This window comes from Betta splendens, chromosome 21 (genome assembly GCF_900634795.4).
Source record: "Betta splendens chromosome 21, fBetSpl5.4, whole genome shotgun sequence".
NCBI lineage: Eukaryota > Metazoa > Chordata > Actinopteri > Anabantiformes > Osphronemidae > Betta > Betta splendens.
Genome location: NC_040899.1, coordinates 4,167,311 through 4,184,113, shown reverse-complemented (window position 1 = coordinate 4,184,113; position 16,803 = coordinate 4,167,311). Strand labels below are relative to the sequence as shown.

The window sequence follows — 16,803 nt, the reverse complement described above, 5'->3', positions numbered from 1 at the left end:
CCGATGCTGGTATGGGTAATGAATAAATGCATGCAGGTCTGACAGAACTGGCACAGGAAGGTTTCACCAGCCTCCGCATCGCGTCCAGGACTTCCACGGCTGATTAAACTGGAAACGGAGCCAGGCGGTGACATCAGCGCCGAGGCCGCGCCGCATCGGCCTCGGCTCCGGCGCTCCTTACTCATCGCAGGGGAGCCTCTCCATCACCGTCACCGTGGCCACCCGCCCCCCTCGGCGCGGCGTGAATGTGTCCTCTGTGAGCCAGGCCAAGGATCTGCCAGCGGCCCCTCTCTTTGTGAGCTGAATGGGCACGGCTCGGCCACGTTTTAAGGCACCCTAATGCACCGTGGCTGGACCACAAAGGCAGCGTGGTAATTTGCCAGGGATAATGACGCTCCCTTAATTCGGCCCTAGGGGCCACAAACAGAGAGCTTTAAAGAGAATCGCCATCCAGGGATGAGTTCCCCGTCCCCCGTTTTTTCCAGGTCTCTTTCTCCCTCTCAGTCCACCCCTTCTCGCTCCTATTGGCTTGAATGGAGCTTGTTTTCTTCCGGCTTATTGTCGTCCTGAACTAAATATCAGCAAACAGCAGTGGGACTGGAGGAGAGGCGACGCCAGCACAACCGGACCTGCTCGTGTCGTCCCCGATGAGACGGAGAGAAGCAGGACAAACACGACGCGGCTGGAGAGGCAGCGCACGCTCTGCTCCAATGACACATATTAGAGAATGACGCTGTATTTGGGCCACAAACTGATCTGAGCGCAGTGAAAGGGAGGCAGGCTGGCCTTCAGGGATCTAGTGAGAAGTAGGTGAGACTGGAGCGAGAGCGCTCTTCAAATCAAAACAGGTCTGATGACGGTCCTTGCAGCGGATAAATCAATGGTATTAACAGGATTGATGACATTTGATTATGGAGCTCTGTTTTAAACAACGCCGCCTCAGGCATCGTGTTTTCACGTCTACGTGTAATCACATCATCTCTAATTATGCCCGAGGGAAGATACGCGATCTGAGAATCTACATAAAGGATTAATTCAAAGATCACAGCTACTGTGAAAACCAGACCAGCACCGATGCTGCCGACAGCGGTAGGATGTGTCACACTAACCAATTACAAAACACAAAACCTCCACAGTTCAAGGATGGTTGGTTTGTTTTTCAGTGTTACAGCTTGTTCTGTTACCTGGATTTGTGTTTAAACCTGAGGACAGAAAATTGTGATGCAGAATTTCTGATTATGTCCAATATCCTCTTCAGCAGAACGAATTAAAGACTCCTTGATGTAAATTATGCAGTTAATAAACAACCTTTGTGCTGCGTTTGTACTTTAGGTTGATATATAAATATTTGTTTCCAATAATTTAAATTTACAGGCGCTCAGTAACAAGATCACGGCGTTGAGAGGCCACTCTGAGTCTGCCATCAACGACAGCTTCCACTTTAGTTTCTGTTCTGAGCGCTTCTTGTCTCAGGAGGATAAATCCTCTTCTAGCAGGTTTTTTATTGTTGCAGGAAATTTTACTCATGTCTGGAAAGAAGCCTGGCTACTTTTCAGGCGAAAGAGAAAGGAACGATGGGGCGTTCTGCTTCAGATGCTCACTACATCCCACATCCTCTGATCCTGGGAACTAAGCACTGCTGGGTACTACCCCCCCCCCCTCGGGAAGACCAGGTGCTGTAAAGGCAACCTGGTTGTTTAGTGGTCTGACTTGAAGGCGAACGCTGCATGCGTCTTATCTCTCAGTATCTCCCCTCATTTCCTGGCAGCTCTACAGTCGTAAACTCAAAGTGCCTGAAGTAGCAAGAAACAAGGCCAAGTAACGAGTCTCAGACAGTGAGGCATATCATCACTAAAGACACTAATGCTGATGGATGCAGGACCTGATCAACAGGTGTCAGCACACGCTGTAGGGCAGTAAATCACATGGAAGTCATGATGACCACCACAACCAGGTGGTTTTAACGTTGTGGCTAATCGGTGACGGGCTACTGCAGCGTAAATCCGAACACGCTGTCAGAGAGTGAGAGGAGAGAGAGGGAGAAAGGTAAAACCAGTCCATTAGGAGCCTGTAGGAGCCCCCACCTCCCCTGTTTATCCCCCCTCGCTTCCGTCTCCACTGCTCGCTTTCAAATCACTTCGCTCAGTGAGAATGAAAGGCTTTTACCCCAAAAAAAGCGGTCTCACTTTTACTACGGAGGTCACAGAGACTTAGGGAAAAGGGGGAGAATAATACTGAGAGAACAAATCCCCACTGTGGGGACGTCCAGACGGGGAGGGGGAGAGAGACGCTTGGTGATTGTAAGCAAAACTGAGCAGAGAAAAAAAAAAATAAATCAGGTAAAGATGCAGAAATGAAGCAAAAGTGTCAGGAAAAGTTCTAATGGGAGAAGATGAAAGTACTCACCAGCTAAGCATCACTGGGTGTGGGGACGGGGCTGAGACTGCCGTCTGTCCTTTTCAAACCGATCCTGGAGGAAGGGAGAGAGGGGGATGGGTGAGTCTTTCACGAGCTGCTCGCCTCCTTCTCATGAGCCCGGTGCAGAGCCACAAAGAAGTGCTGGCGCTCTCGTAAACAAACCGCCAACTTTTCAATGGAGCGGAGGAGGCGGAGCGGGAATGGCATTTAAAGGGAGACTTCACGGGGTTGGCAGTAAAAAGAGGGACCTGCGAGATGCCTTTACATTAAGCGCAGGCCTGAGCCCACAATAACAAACCACAAAGTTCACTGCAGTTCAAACCCATTAACTTTAAACCCCATATAATGTAAGCTGGCTCGCACCGTACCGCAAACACACTCCAAATGTGTTCCAGTCTAAATTAACAGTACGGGGGTGAATGAAGCCAACGGAGGCCCGACGGCGTCCAATCAAACGCGGCCGCTAATATGCAGAGAGCACTTTGGGCGCCCAGCTTTTTGATCTCAACGCCACAGAGCAAATTGGAACAAATAGCCCCGGACGGTTACTACGGCAACCGGAAGGAGCAGCCGAGACACGCCATCAACCGCCGCGATGTGGACGACGTTTCCCCTCACAACTGCAGACAAGAGCAAAGATAATAAAGAGGAAAACACCTGAATTATTACAAAAATCTGTACTTTTATTTGAACCACCAGAATTCATATTAGCTGCTTTCTTAATCTTTGTAACTTAAAAATAATAACTTGCTAGGAATTAATTAATGATCCACCTCAACTTCGGCGCAGACTCTCCCGCCCAGAGCTAAGACCCTCAGCAGCCACGATGACAGGTAGTCAAATGCGGTTAAGGGGATTTTCTATGGAGCTAAGCTGAGAATTTAGGACTGAGCAGCGGGAAGTGACCGCTCAAACAAAACACTCCCCATAATCTTCAATGTCAGCGTGAGATCAAGCTTCATTCCCTACAATAAGTGAGGAGGAAGAATTCCCTATAAACTGCTTAGTCTGTGACCCACACGCAGCAAACCTGCGGCGTCAGACGAGCAGGAAGACGCTCTGCAAAGACTGTGACAGTGGGAGACGTGTGGTTTGGGGACGACGGGTCCAGGAGGAGACGAGCAGAGACATGAAGCGCTGAGCGTCACAACGGCCTCCCTCACCTCCGTCCGACCGCGGGAAGCGGCCAGCGACAGGCGCCGTCGGCTCCAGCAGGGAAAATCTAATGCTCCTAATTAAACTCCAGTTACCGGTAACCGAATCAGACAGTTTAATAAAGCCTTGCGGGGAGCGGGAGGAGAGGCGAGTTAGGGAACAGCGGGAGTTCACAACGGCGCGACTGGTGGAGTTCATCACGCACACGCGCGCGCCCAGACGGAACGCGTGTGTAGTGTAACGCCGTGTCTCGGAGGCGGTGGGGAAACGGGTCCAATTAGGGGCGAATTACTGCCTGCAGCTCTCGGCTCACATCAGACTGGAGCAGGGCGCTGCCGCTAAACAAACCTCTTCATGAAGTCAAACACAGCGAGCGGTTCACTCCATCGAGGACAGAAGCGTCCATCAGTGATCTGTGGAGTAACTAGTAATACTGCATAAGTGTGTTTAGGACTGAGAAAGACTGAGTTACAGAAAAGTCTCAGACTCCGACTCCAACGCAACAGAACTGAGCTGTTAGTGCTTTTCTGATACAATCTCTATTTTTAGTTATAATTAGCCGAAGCACAGAGCATAAAATAAACGGCTTCTAACTTCTAATTATTTAGATTTGTTTCAAATTTAGCAACACGGCACATTTTGCCGTGGTGGGTGGCAGGGGAACGGCACACTGGGCGCTCTCTGCTCAGCTGTGCAGCTCCTCGGCCCAATCACATTCAGCAGAGTAAACAGCAGCTCTGCCGGAAAACTCGCACAATGACGATTTCAAAATGATCTCCAGCACCGTTTGCAGGACATGCTGTCACTTACGGACCAACACCAAGGGCCGGCGTAGCCTCAAGCCAAGTCCAGCTGTTCAGATAGTGCTATCAAACATAAACCGATGACCTTCCCTTAAACTACTCCAAGCATAAGACAAAGATTCTACCACATAAACTGAATCTGAATGCAACCATTCACAGCCCCAGGACAAATCCTGAATGCAGACTGAATATTTCATTCATCCAGATGTTGAGAAGTATTGCCGACGAGCAAACAACAAAAGGTTTCTTTCAAATATTGCCTTTTAGAGAAACCAGTGAGCTGAGTCTGGGGCGAGTGCAGCAGAAACAGCATTTTGTCCCCGAGGCCCTGGAACATTATATGTTATATATGCAGTATATCGAGCAGAGAGTCAGCCGGACTTTAAAGGTCGTAAGGAGCAGACAGGCAGTGAGACATTGGCTCTAACACTGATCTCAGACAGAAGCTACCGGCTGCTGTGACACACAAGAATACGCTCACTCAGAAAAGATCAGCTCTCACAGTCGGTTTAACTTGCACAACCTGAAACCACGGCATCACGTTGACGGGCAAAGTCATCCATTACCCTTGTTATTCTGCTCCGTCCTCCTGCGTCCCCGCCTGGCTGGATTCCACAGGAGTTTCATGTGTCCTTGGCTTTCCATCATAGCACTTGACACCTGTTTATATACGGCGCGACCTCCGACCTCGAGCTCCCGTTCTCAGAGACCGCCTCTTCGAGTTAACGGAAAGGTCACTTGTCTTAATGAGAGAGTGGTGACAAATTTCTAAAGGTTACAGCTAGAAACAAGGGCTGAGTTTAAGGAACAGCAGGGAATGGAAGCGTCGGTAACGTTTGGGCTCAAATAAATGATGGAGCGCTAACTACGTTACACAAGCATTAAATAAATACTGTTTTAATTTTGTTGCCTATTACATGATGGTCTGGAAGCATCCATTCGCCCGATGCCACTCTGGCTTCTGCAGCCATGTGCATTTTCATTAAGAGCACGTATTCCCAGGGATGACGTTCGCTGTGTGATAGCGTCTTCCTAAAAGAGTCTTAGCGACTTCGGGGCTGCTGGTCACTGACAGGAGCACAGGGCACTACTTACAGAGTACATGCTACATATATGAATGATTACATACATGTGTCTGCTACAGTTTGCTGTGTTGATGCAGAGGGAACTGCACAGTGGGGGGGACTGTCTGCAGCAGCTTTAGACCAACATTATGCTCATCCAGATGAATATTGATCCACGCAGCCAACCTGTGAACCAACCAGCCAAAAGTCCTGCCAAGCACCAATGTGACGCACCGGTGTGTTCGAATGATAGAGCCTGTTGCACGGCTCACTGAGTGTTTGGCACTAAAATAATTACAACATCATCTTTTATTTTCACTGAACTGAAATAGATGCATCACTCTACTGCACCTGTGTGTGATTAAATCTTAAAGTAGATGTATTAGAAGCTGGACGAATGAGCAACCTTGAATTGGAGCGACCGTAACCAGGTCCAGATTGTGATGGTTAGACAACTGGTTCAGAACATCTGCAGTCTGCAGTCGTCTGTATCAGCAGTGCTCCGAGGAAGGAAGGAGTAGTGAACCCGTGACATGAGCAGTGACCTAAAGCCGGAGACTGTGAGAATCTCGGTGCCAGACACCGATGTGATCATCCCTCATTAGCCCAGAATGCTTGATCTCACTTTTCTTCTACTTCCCTTCTCAACATAGAACAACTGACAGTAGCTGCATCATTAAAACATGCACAGTGGTTCCATTCGGCTAAATCCCCCGACTTGGTGGGTGGAGAACAGCTGCGCTCAGAAACACAGAAAGGCAGAACAGCTTCTTTCACGCAGTCGTGAAGTGGTTGTTTCTCCCTTCGGAGGGAGAACTGTATGTGGCATTCAGAGGAGGAGGAGACCGTTTGCACCTGCCGTTCACGTGCATATTTACTCCAACAATCGCCGGGCTCTGAGGGATGTGGGGCCGTGAGGATAAGTAACAGAAGGACGGGAGCAAGGAATTATTCATTAGGCCAAAGGGCGGCGGCAAAGCGAGAGGGAGGAGGGAAAAGGAGAAGTCTCCATCTATTCCCTGTTTGTCAGATGCCATCGGGGAAGAAATGAGTGGGGCGGCAGAGAGCGGCAGTAAGTATCACCCAGAGCCGGGAGGAAAGAAAGGAGTGGGCGATGAGGAGGAGGCAACAGGAGGGACGAGAGGAAGGGCGCATTGCAGCACCGCGCAAATCCAGAGAACGCACCTTCTGGGAGAAGTACATGGAAACGTACGGCTGCACCGAGCGAGCTCCAGCACAGAGCGAATCAGCTGCATCACGGCAATCAGTGGCTTTTCCAGCTGCTCATGCGCCTTTTACCCTCCACTATGTAAATTGCGGCTAGAAAATTGAGTGAAACGTTCCCATTAGCCTAATGTATTATGTGCATTAAGCTAACACAGTTTCCAGCCTGCAGCACAGACCACATGACAACAAATGGAGTATTACAAGTAACCACAGCAGGAAGCCAGCAAACGTGGGGTGGTCAGAACCTAAGAATCAGCACTGCTTGCTTCAAATACAGTGAGAAGCAAACCTCCCACCAGGAAGTTGGAGCTGGAAACCACTGCTCCAATTCTGGGATGTACTTCCAGCTGATTTTGGAACCTGGCTGCAGGGATGAGGCTCCATTCAGACACAGCAGCACAAATGAGCTCGACTACTGACTATCAGTGTTTCAGTTCATCCTGTAGGCACAGGATGAGGTGAGGGATCAGCAGAGACCAGAGTCTGAGTTTTAGGGCACAGTCGTGTTGAAACAGGAAAGAGACACTGCCTAAAGCTGCTGCTACGGCTGTTGTTTAGAAATTAACATGGCATTTGTTGGAACTTAAAGTCTCCTTTTAACCACAAACACTGTCTAAGCCTAAAAACACAAGTTGGTCCTAGTTTAATGCTACTTCAACAGCCAAGATAAGCTCACTCCAGCAGCGGATTCACAGCAGCATCTGTCCATGAAAACAGCTCGTCAGGTTCACATTCATGACTTTACTATGAGATAAAAATATTCTCTCACTTAAAGCCTCCTGGGAAACATTCCAGACGACACCAATTTCTACCTCCAAACTTTGCCCAGAAGTGGCTGCTGTGGACGGAGGCACACCTGAACCCCAAGCTCCAGAAAGAAAAACAAAAGGTGACCACATACTGTCTCATAACGCGACACACAATCATTCTGAGGTTCATTTCGGTCGGAGTCGACGCCCAGCAGAGAGAGCGATGGATCAGGAAAGAGAGTGAACTGATAGCAAAGGGCTGGGGGTGATTCATCTTCCTGAGCCGGGCTTGGTCAGGTGAACACAGGAGCGCAGGCTACATCTGGTTTTAATCAGCGGGACTTTCACCTGGGACAGAGGCTGCAACATCCAAAAAAAGTGAGTGAGAGAGAGAGGGAGACATCAAGCGAGGAATGAAAAGAGCATCACGAGAAAGATCCAAAAATGAGAAATGTCAGGAATCACAAAGCAACTTCTGATGATAAGGAGGCTGCACTGTAAACAGGGGAGAATAAAAGACAGAGATAAACTGAAGGTATGACAGGATGAGGGGCAGGAGACAGTACAAATTAGATCATTTAACAGTGAATCAGGCTCCCAATCCATCTTCTAAAGTGTAGGAACGAAAACCCCATTCATCACTGTGGTGTGAGGACGCACCCAAAGAAGAGGAAGTGGCTTGTAACCAAGCCTCCCGTCTTCTCCCCAACTCTCCTCCCGGGACGACAATGAAGAGATCTCGCCTTGGTGAGCGGCAGCACGGAGATCTGAGCGTTTGATTAAGTAATGTGGTGTTTACCGTCTCATCTGTCATATGCACCGTTTGCTGAGCAACTCTTGAAATGGAAGTAGTTAGCAATTAAGACTGAATAACAGAACAAGGAGACAGGTTCAAATTATGTGTGACACAGGAAAGGAAGCTATTAATTTAGGTGCAAGGAGAGAAAGGCCTGGGGGTAAAAGGAAGGATGCTGCGCCGCCTCAGCGTGCGCTCTGCATCTGATAGTCGACCAGAGGAATCGTTTAAGCAAAAGCAGCCTAATTAGCTTGCTTAAATAAACCTGTGTTGTCCTCTGCAGAGCCTGAGCGAGTCAATATGAGGCAGTTTGCAGGCGGTACATAATTAGTTGAGTTTTCATCAGCCAAGCGAAGCAAGAGCATATCCGTGCGTAACTCCGCGAGCCAATCAGCGCTGCGATTCACGCTTCCCTCTTCTGTCAGCGTCTCAAAGCAGCACATCAAAGCTCGCAGAGGTTCAGTCTGGCATGAATGAGCCAACGCTGCCTCCAAACCTAATGGGCCTTTATTCTGCTTCACACCTCGGAACCAAGGAGCCCGTTTGAAAACAAAGTCCTTGAACCGATAGAGGCCCAAACTCAGGTCGCACCTGAAAACCTTAATTTAAATGTAGACGCAATCATCAGCACAGCAACAAACCAACAGCTTCACCTACTGCCATTTGACAGATGACAATTTGTCGTTGTTAGATGCTCTAAAGATAGAAGAGAGTGAAGTCCTATACTAAAAACGTTGAAATTATAATGTATGGCCCTTGTTTTAATCAGTAGGAACACATTGCTAGCTGCTGTCTAAGCATTTACCCATGACATTACAGCAGATACGGCGGTTGATAGAAAGATAACCCCACATTTGAACTGAGAATGTCAAGGGAGAGAAGAGACGCCGTACAAATCATAAAGCAATTTTGTGATTATAGGGAATAGCAATAAAAAGCTTGAGTCAACTTGATAAGCTGTAAGTAAGAAGCTGATAAAGAGTGATGGAGAATCTGAAAAAGAAGCCAATGAAGTGCAAAGCACCAGAGGAGTGAGGCTCAAAGTGTGGAGGAGGGTGATGTGCTCCGCTAGACGCACCTCTATTAATGACCGGTTATGAATCATTTATAGGAAAAACAGTAAACCTGAAATGGAGTTTGACTCAGTCAGCAGGAGATCAAATAAAAAGCAGCGATTTATTGTTTGAACGTAAAAAAACTCAAACAAGGTTCACGGCTGCAGCATCAATCAGGCGATGAGCTGCACGGCGAGAGTTTTACATCAGTCTACTCAGTGTGATTGAGTGGAAGGTAAAGCTTTTATCGGGAGCCAAGCTGCTCGGCTTCCGCTGTTAGTTTTGCACATCTTAGGTTTTCTCTCTCCCAACCTTGGGTTCACAGTAGGCTTTGATATTGCCTACCTGTAGCGCGTGTGGCTCTGGCAAAGGCAGAGAGGGAAGACAAAGCCCGGTTGGAGTCGGGAGGAGGAGGAAGACGGCTGGAGGTGGCCGTTCCCGGCCAGGCAGCTGTCTGCGTCCCTGGAGGCGCCGCTAGATCACAGGGAGCGTCACACACGCACGCACACGCACGCACACGCACGCACACGCACACACACACACACACACACACACACACACACACACACACACACACACACACACACACACACAGGAGCCGAGGTCCCGTCCTCGCCTGCTGTCAAATGGCTGCTGGCAGCGGAGCCAGGGCCACGGCGCTGGAGCCAGGCCAGGTCGTTTACGGCGGCGAGGTCACTCTGCTGCGCGGCGCAGCTCGCCAGCCGCAGTCATCACAGTGTCGCCGTTATGTTTTAATACTGATCCAAAATTACAGCACTTACAACTTCTACCTGCCCCCTCGAGTTTCACCGTCACTGAATGTTTCTGTCAGGAGTCAACTTCTGCTGTCGTTAAATGCGGACTGCCAGGAAGCGTGATTTACAGTCGAGACTGAATCCTGCAGTGGGTCATCAGCAAGATCACAATAAAACAGGGCATATTCTAAAAAATACGGCACTTCAATTATAAATCTGCATGTTTAAAAGGCTTAAATGTGATCATTTACAGGTAGATGATGTTCAGTGTCAGAGATTCAGCTGCCGGCGCCATCGCAGAGCACCAACCTCTGGTTTCAAGCACCTTTGCTGTGTTTCTAGAGTCATTCTCCAAGTCGTGGAACATTTAAGTGGTTATTCCATAAATGAAACCATTATGCAGCTCGCTATTGATGCCTTTTCTATTTGAGCGTGTTTCGACATTGCTTTACCTCAGCAGCTGGGCCGTTTGGCTGGAAACCTAATAGAACATCACACGTGCCTGTACAAACAAAACGCTCAGACATAATAGGTGTCACCTGCGCTGGCAGCTCCTGCCGGGCGGCACCGCCTCGAGGAAATTACAAGACAGAGCTCAAAGTTACGACTTTCTCCCGCAGGTCTGAGTCCGAACGCACCCACCGAAGATCATTACCGTTTTCAGCGCTTCACAAAACTGGCTGCCTCACAACAGAAACGCGCAGCCGCTAGAAAAACACTCATTGGATTGCCTGCAGGTTGCCCTTTAGTGGAAAAACAAATCGGTACGAGGAAAAAAAGACACACGGAGAAAAAAGACATTAAAACTGAGAAAGGACACCTGATGTTTAACACCGTCTAAGCGCCACAAATCGACTGTCCCCACCAGCCCCGTGTTTTATGCCTTGTTTACCCCTCCGCCTGCAGAACACAAGTGGCCCTCTGTCATTTACGCCGCAGTGAAGAATGGCAGCGCGTAATCAGCGGAGTCCGAGGCGCGTGGACACGGCCGCCATCAGCGCTGGTGGTAAATGGCCGAGGGCGTCTGGGCGCCGTGCCAGCGGGGACCTGCTGCGGAGGCAGGGTGGGACCGTCGGAGGGGTTTATGAGTGGGAAACATCCCCCGCCGCGCGCGTGGACGCCTTTTCAACGTACGCCATCCAATTATACACAATAATACAAGTCGGACCGCATCAGCCCACATCATGGCTGGAGCTGGTCACAGCCTCAGCTGGTAAATGGGACAAAATCCCTAAAGCCTGAATCAGGAGAGTGTTACAACAGCAGATTAATGGATTTAGAATTGCACAAACAACAGTCGGGGGCCGACACACGAACTATACGGTCACACAGAGTAGTATCCTGGACCCATTATTACACTTATTATTCACAGCAGCGGCTGTGAGAAATTAATGGAATCAATCATAAATTTAATAGGAGGTGTGCAGACAATAGTATATTTATGACTGTCGAGCACAACTGCAGTGGAAGGATCTCCACATCACACCAACAGCTGCAACTTGGACGCTCCTCAGCGCGTGAAGATGACGTCGTGACTCAGTGGAGCCGAGGCAACGGCGCAGCAGTAAATGAGAGACGCACATGTGCACAACACCCGGTCTGACCCCGCGGTGACTGACGCGGCGCTAGCGTTCGCCCGCCAGCGTTCATCATAGTTCAACAGCCCAAACCACAGCGGCGGCGCTAAATGAGGTAAATAAAGTCTCATGCCTCCCAAGTAAATTGGATTTATCGTAGACAGGAGATAAAAAACAAAACCAGCTCAGATCTCTGGACGATGAATCAGAGGAGATGACTGCAAGGACGCATTAGCATGAGCAGTGGAGGGCAGCAAACGCAGGCAGACACAGAACCAGTGTCTTTACTTTATGTTTATGATGTTTTCAACATAAATATCGCACCACTGGCTTCATGCAATGAGGGTTTTTGGACGTCTGGTAAACACATGATAAAGCCTCAGTGGTCAGTATTTTCTGACGCTTGCCTTATTTTTCTGTGGGATGCGGTTTGATGCTGCGGATATGAGAAATGTAACTTATATTGTCGCCGTGTGTCAAATTAACTGTTAAACATCTGCCGAGTCCCTCCTTATCGGTCACAGTTTTTCATTTTGAAGAGACAAAGCGGAGTTGCTTCCACGCTGCTTATTCTCCGCTTAGCGATGAACCCTTCGCGTCTTCGAGTCGTCGCTCGCTATCTCCCCACTGGGTTTCTCCACCCGGGTCTCGTGAAGACGTCTTCATTTACAGGACACAGGCGCTGACATGCAGGTGACAACAGGCACACGTCATTAACAGCAGCTTCTCTGCACCATTAGACGCGTGTAGACAAAAGGCTGCAGCTGATCGGCTCTGACAGGCGTCCTTTAGACGCAGGCGGTCCACGACCGCTACCCAAACCTCAGGCACAGTTTAAAGAGGGCTCGACTAAAGCAGCTACTGTGGTTGGTGATGAATGGGGCTGCCGGCCAAGACTAGCAAGAGCAATCTGCTGCGAGCGGGGCCAGACGTTTACTCTGCCATCAAACATCCAGCAGCTGATTTACACTCTGCTCCAAAACGCTCCCCTCGCTTCCTGTTGGCGTTTGGTAAACGGACGTATAAAGGCAGCGCGGCGCGTCTATTCCGCCGGGGTCTGTTCAAGGAGCCACACAGGTGTGGGGAAAATGACAAGGTAATGTTAACTCCTGTAGACCGACGGAAGCACAAACAAAGTGTGTGGGTTCATTCGTTGGTGTCCTTTCTAAACCTTACATCACATAGCGCGTGTGCTCTGAGCTCCTTTACTGTGAGACGCAGGGGCCAGAGGGTCAAGTCACAGGGAGCAGAGAGTGTTTGAAGGCGCTGGGCAGCGATGTTGATGCAGCGGTCACTGAAGAGAAAGTGGAAAAGGAACACGAAGCTTTTCTCCCTCCTGCAGACAAGTTTAAAATGCATTACATGGCGCTCACACACACTTCGCTCCATAGCCGACCAACAGAGGAGCCTTTGAGCTGCAGCGCTACGACGGAGCTGTGGCGTAAACCGTGGGGGGGGGGCACGAAACCCGTGCGGGGGTCCAGGTCCTCTAAAGGAGCTCTAATGGAGCGTGACGTCCAGGTGGGAGACATGAAAGAGGAACAGGTACCGTGGAAACGCTTTGAAGTCGCGTCCAGTGTGCGGCGAGAACAAGGTGCACGGTGTGCGTGCGAGGGCTCATACGGACGGTCCAAATAATAATGCGAGCAGCGATGTCCGCAAAGCAAACACGCTCTGCTTTCTATCACCTACGCTCGCTGGTCAAACATCCAGACGGGGGGAGGGGGGGTGGGGGCAGTGGAAGAAGGAAGCACGGCTGGCTGCTTATCTCCATCATGCAGACGTTGTGCCTCCGGTCCTCCATCACTTCACTTACTTGTTAACATGCTGCACTGAAATCACAGTGTCATGTGTGTCTCAACAGGCTAAGACAACGACCCCACCCCCACCCCCACCCCCCCACGCCACCGGGGAAAGGCCGCCTCCGACGCATTTCATGTTTCAGCCCAGAAGTACGACTTGCAATTAATCACAAGGATTGATTTTAGAAGACACGCAGGTGAATCTCATTTCCTTCTCTGCTTAATCCAACATTTCAATTTACTCCGGCTTTTATCCACCAAGTCGAAAAAGTAATAGATTTTTGTATTCTAAATAATTCACGTGATTGTGATTAAAGTTCTCCTGGTGCTGGTGCGACGTAGCGCTGGCCGGCGGCCGCCGCGCTCCTCGACGCTGCGTCTGCCCCAGTATTAATCACTGTCACGCTCCTCTTTTTCTCCGTGTGCCTCGATGTGAAACGGACCCTCCTGCCCCCGCAGAGAGCCACGTCCATCGCCATGGTAACCCAAGTCAACCACAACTCAACCCAGCAGCTACGGAGGTAGTTTACCAGGTCTAACTTAAGCGCATCATGAGTTGCGGTGCCTTTTTTACTTCACCAACCTTCGTATGCTGGGGTTTAAAGGTCTCGTTTGCAGTTTGTGATTGTTTATTACAATTCAGCTTTATTTATATAGAGCCAAATCACAGCAAGAATAACCTCAAGGCATAAGGTTTAAGACCTTATCCAACTAAAACCCCACAAATCCCACACAAAGCTAACTTTTAATTGTGGTCAATCAATAAATGTATCTACATGTTCTCTGTATTCAGCGCAGTTAACTCCGTTAAGGTTCCAGTTGCAGCTTCGCCTTCCACCAGAAAGCGCAGAGCTCACACACACACACACACACACACACACATACACACATACACACATACAACATGAATCATAAATCAGCCACAGAGAAAATCCAGCCTGTCCGTTGGCTTAAGACCAGGAGATTTCTGGCGAAAGCTGAACATAAATGTCAAAGGATGCAATTGAATTATTTCTCCTCAACATTTGGCAGCTTGAGCTGGAGTACAGCTAGGTGATCATCGCTGCCCTCGTGGGATGGGAAAAGCTATCAAACACAGACCGATTCCAGGACAATTGTTTGGATATTTTGGCATCTGAGATGTCAAACAGCCCGATAGCCTCTGCACAAAAAAAACATATGGTCTCCATTATACAGAGCCAGGCAGTGAGCTACATAAACCCTGGCTGCTGATTATCTAAAGACAATTGACCTCAAAGCCCTAAATGATATGTTAAAGAATTAAAATCGCAGTATGAATGACATGAAAAATGACACAATCAAGAAGATATGATGTTTCACAGAACGCAAGTAAGGAGAGAGCATTAGCTGCAAAACATCATCATCATCATCATCATCATATTTCTAGAAAAGACCTATTGGTTTTCAGTATGAAGTGTAATTTATGCTACAGCTGATGAGTAACAGCAAACAAAATAAATGATGTGGTTTTCATTAATGGCAAAAATTTATCAAGTCATACAATCCAGCCTTCATTTCTGAATACGTGTGGGGATGAAACAGACCAAACGCTGACGGGAACAACCAATCGTGCTCTAGTCTCCGATGAATTTAGCCATTTCATTACATCTCCTGCCAACGTCTGACAAAAGAGCAACTGCTCTCATCATATCTAGTGTTGCGAAACCATTAGACACATACTGAAACACACAGTTTGACATGTGGTTGTTCAATTACATGTGCGATGGGAATGGAGCTGCCTGCTTTCACTAACTGCTGATTTCCTGGCCATTAGTACAAATTAAAACATAAACACACACACACACAGACACGCACGCACGCACGTGCAAACAAACAAAAAGGCCTGATTGGTGACCAGAAGCAATGCATACGCTGTGTTCTCTAATGACTTACACAACCCCGCCGCTGCTGTTAATCAAAGAAACAAAGCTTATAAAAAATGCAAACGCATTAGGAACCAAACCGTGGACAAGAGCAACCGAAGGATGGCAGCTGTTACAGTGAAAAATATAATAATCTCAAATACAATAGTTAAATTGGTAAATCCTATAAGAAGGTCTCTCTTCTAACACGTCAGCCACAGAATATATACTGTAGCCACATAAACACCCCAGAAGTTGTCAATATCTCCTAATCCTAGTCTTGTTTGGAAGGCTTACTGCAACACTATTAGTTCCCTGAGTACAGACCCAAGAAAGGAGTTTAGCTCTCACTCTGTGGCTCCATTTACAAGAGATATAGACGTTTTAAAGGGTACGCCAGGGTAAAAATGAGCCTTATTCCATTTGGAGAGTTTTTTTAAGTAGAGCACAATGGGGCTTTTCAAAGTAAAATACCTGAAACCAAGAGAACCCTGAGAGGAATGCTGAAAATTTATGGTGAAATAAGGGTTTAATGAATTCACTGGTGCACTTTATACAGTTGTCTTTTGGATGGGTCCTGCTTGAATATATACAGTACAGTGTGCAGGAGCAAAGCAATAGATCCTCCCACCTCTTAGAACAGCTTCAGTACGACTCCAGCTCCCACTGTGACAACATGTAAAGGTAGTGTTAATGGCAGAGCTGGAGTAGATTGTTGGGAGACTGACTGGAAATAACACCAAAATTAAAACATTTATATTCTGTTAAAATATTCCAAATTTTCCTCAGAGGCACCTTTAGAATTTAATTTCATGTTTGTACTAAAACTATCCCTTTTTTTCCAGGTAAACTTCAAGCAAGAGGCCCCCAGTTATCAATACACAAACACACAGGGTACAGGATATTACGTCTATATGGATAATAACTATGTATGAAGCGTATACTTTTTGCAAATTTAATTAAGAGCTGCAGCGCTCACTCTAATGGAAGCCCACAGGAAGGCTTCTCTCTGAAAACTGAAAATTCATGAGACCTCTAACATGAAACCTCTCCAGTGTCTTGTAAAGCATAAGCAGACAACCCGAGAGCCCATCCAGCTCTCGGAGCCGCTGGTTCAGAGTGGTATTAAAGCAGCGGAGCGGGGACAATGTTCCCACCGTCCCCACAATGGGCTCAACACCCATCTTCCAACCCAGTCCTCCGGGTCACATCAAGCCTTGAATAAGCTCCCTTCCTAAAGGTTCTGGGGGTTTCAGCCATGCGTCCAGACCATCAATGGGAATAGTGTTCCTCCCCCCACAATAGACAAATCGACTGTGGGAGCACTTTCTCCTCCTCTTGCGCCTCTTTTATTCTGGCTCTGCTCAGACCTTGCTGGGGCTGAACAGAGGAGGCTACGGGAAAGAAAAGGCACATGCCTTCACGTCCGCTTCCAATGCATACAAAGGAGAAAATCAAATTGCTCGGACAGGCACGCATGCGCACACGCACTCGCGCACACCTCATCTAACACCAGGAG

At 48.4% G+C, this 16,803-nt stretch overlaps 1 protein-coding gene across 8 annotated transcripts in view; it reads right to left on the bottom strand.

Annotated features, from left to right (window-relative positions):
- Positions 1 to 16,803, bottom strand: part of sema5ba (sema domain, seven thrombospondin repeats (type 1 and type 1-like), transmembrane domain (TM) and short cytoplasmic domain, (semaphorin) 5Ba) — a 94,674-nt gene that overhangs the window by 72,251 nt on the left and 5,620 nt on the right. For 6 of the 8 annotated variants that reach the window (XM_029136917.3, XM_055505220.1, XM_055505221.1 and 3 more), the window contains exon 2: positions 2,407 to 2,470. The exons of 1 other annotated variant lie outside the window; for it this stretch is intronic. The gene's annotated coding sequence lies outside the window, so the exon portion shown is untranslated. Of the gene's footprint in view, positions 1 to 2,406; positions 2,471 to 9,612; positions 9,759 to 16,803 lie in introns of those variants that run through there. One more of the 8 variants, XM_029136916.3, reaches the window with a different exon arrangement.